The sequence below is a fragment of the Misgurnus anguillicaudatus genome, chromosome 3, assembly GCF_027580225.2.
Source record: "Misgurnus anguillicaudatus chromosome 3, ASM2758022v2, whole genome shotgun sequence".
Lineage (NCBI taxonomy): Eukaryota > Metazoa > Chordata > Actinopteri > Cypriniformes > Cobitidae > Misgurnus > Misgurnus anguillicaudatus.
Genome location: NC_073339.2, coordinates 23,942,538 through 23,945,299, shown reverse-complemented (window position 1 = coordinate 23,945,299; position 2,762 = coordinate 23,942,538). Strand labels below are relative to the sequence as shown.

General features: G+C 32.2%; 1 long non-coding RNA gene across 2 annotated transcripts; it reads left to right on the top strand.

Moving 5' to 3' along the window:
• Nucleotides 1-261: 261 nt before the first annotated feature.
• Nucleotides 262-2,550, top strand: LOC141361662 (uncharacterized). Of its 2 annotated transcripts, none has more exons than XR_012367838.1 (4): nt 262-561; nt 658-815; nt 1,134-1,228; nt 1,324-2,550. It is a non-coding gene; the product is annotated as an uncharacterized lncRNA (long non-coding RNA). The 2 variants fall into 2 exon arrangements; XR_012367836.1 differs by having other exon boundaries at nt 269-561; nt 1,134-1,208.
• Nucleotides 2,551-2,762: the final 212 nt, after the last annotated feature.

Below are 2,762 nucleotides of genomic sequence, written 5' to 3'. Positions count from 1 at the left end.
AATTACTTATTTACAAGATTAAAAACAAATTTACAATTTTTTTTAACAAATTTAAATTTTTTTAAACAAATTTACAATTTTTTAAACAAATTTACATTTTTTTTAACAAATTTACAAGTCTTTTAACAAATTTACAATGAGTGAATAAATGTACAAGTTTTCTTAACAAATTTACAATGAGTGAACAAATTTACAAGTCTTTAAACAAATTTACATGTTTTTAACAAATTTACAATGAGTGAACAAATGTACATGTTTTTTAACAAATTTACAATGAGTGAACAAATTTACAAGTTTTTAAACAAATTTACAATGAGCAAACAAAATTACAAGTTTTAAAACAAATTTACGTTTATTACGGAAAGGGTAGGTACAATACGATGACGTCACGCATCCGAGCCTCCGGTGAGAAGAAACCCGGAAGTATCGCCGTGAATCTCATGAGAGTTGTGAATGCGATGTTGTGTATTAGGCTGTATAATATTAACGTAAAGAGAGTGATAATATAACCTTTCATCGCTTCCGAAAGTGACTAAAAGGGATATTGGACCTTATTTTCAGGTAAGTGAAATAGTTTTAGTTAGCTAACGCTAGCTGTCCAAGTTGCACACGTTTTGGATGGCAGTTATCAAAATAATTCACTGACTTTCTCATTAGATTACAGACAACACGAGAGGGTGCTTCAAACTTTTTAATCAGGACTGCATTGTTCGTTCGCTCCCGGGGTTACATAGACTGAAACGAGGAAGTGTGACAAGTTTGTTTACATGGTGCTGTAAACTCCAACCCAGGAGGACACTTCAGAGGAATCAAGGGTGCGTTAACTTGTTCGATGATATAATCTGAATAATCTGAAAAAGAGTAGGATTTTATGTAATGAGACGATATGTGAAAATTACCTATATTTATACTATAAATTATATTTTCATTAAATCATTTAAACCTCTTGTGACAGTACTGTAATGTTTTATCATATTACTAATACTCTAATGTTGCCTAAGCAAACTGACATTTGTCAGATAGATAGATAGATAGATAGATAGATAGATAGATAGATAGATAGATAGATAGATAGATAGATAGATAGATAGATAGACTGCCAAGACTGAAATCATGATTATGTTAATTTCCAGTGTCTGTGATATTGAAACACTAAAGGAAGAAGAGGAGGACCACCATTCGTTTCCTGATCAGAACACGAGAGAAGAGTGAGAAAAAAATTAAGCATGTTATTCATTGATGAAAATTAGAACAAATAAATCTTATGTCCTCATTGATCTTTCTTTTTTTACATGCAATTTTCTCCTCTTTCTCAATACACAGATCTAACAGTGGTTTGGGGGCATTGCAAGACTATGATTACCTGGAAACATCTCCTATTATGGAAGATTATTGCAACATTTGTGTCTTGGATCAGTTTTTCTTGTTTCTCTGCCGTATGAGGCAGGGGCTTCTTTCCGCAGATTTAGCTGTAAGGTTTAAAGGTCCCGTTTATCCTGATCCCATTTTTTAAACTTTAGTTGGTGTGTAATGTTGCTGTTAGAGCATAAATAATATCTGTAAAATTATAAAGCTCAAAATTCTATACCAAGCGATATATTTTCTTTAATATAATTTCCCTTTCAAAGCCTATAGCAAACGGCCAGTTTGGACTACAGCCCTCTACTTCCCGATTGAATGACATCCAAAGAAGAGTTTTTTTTACTAACCTCCACCCACTGGAATACGTCAGTCGCCAGCTAAGCTCAAGTGGCTCTACTAAGCTAAGCTGCTGTTGAATCACAGCACACTAAACAAACTACACAATCAGAACTCTATAGGCATTTCTGAAGGAGGGACTTTATAGAACAAGGAAAACATCAGCTCGTTTTTAGGAAAGTGAAAACAGCGCTATAGAGAGTAATTATGTGAAAAATATTGTCTTTTTTTACACACAAAACATGAACACATGCTATATTGCACACCATAAACACAATCATAGTTTGTGTTAAATACTCATATTCTTACGGCACCCATTCACTGCAGAGGATCCCATTGTAAGCATAATGCTTAATTTCTCCAAATCTGTTCCAATGAAAAAACAAACCATCTATATCGTGGGTGAAAAATTCCTTTAATCCTAAAAACAAACGTTTTTCATTTAAATGTTTTTACTTTGCTTTATTGTTACAATTTGTACAGTAGATAGAAAAATATACATTGGAACAAATTTATAAACAGTGGTGTGAAAAAGTGTTAGCCCCCATCCAGATTTTCCATGCTATTATTGCATATTTGTCACACTTTAATGTTTCAGATCATCAAACAAATTAAAATATTAGTCAAAGAATAAAACCCAAGTAAACACAACATGCAGTTTTTAAATGAAGGTTTTTATTATTAAGGGAAAAAAATCAAAACTACATGGCCCTGTGTAAAAAAGTGTGTTTGTACCCACTGGCTTTTAATGTAAATATGATTGGTTCTAAAAATGTACATATATATTTTTTCATACTTGAGACAATATACATTGAAGTTAATTTATAAATAAAACTATATTTTGAACAATGAGGGAAATTAAGTTTCTTTAATGTATAAATGAGTTGTTCTAAAACCGTACAGTTATCTAATGTGTGCATTGCATGTCTGTTAGAAGTGTGTGTCTGCTATTTCTGGGTTTATAAGCAGTTTGTTAGGCAGCCAGTAGTTAAAAAGAACGAGTCCAACTTAATTTTTACTGACTTCCATTTCTCTAAACATACTATTTGGAGGGTTTAGCCTCC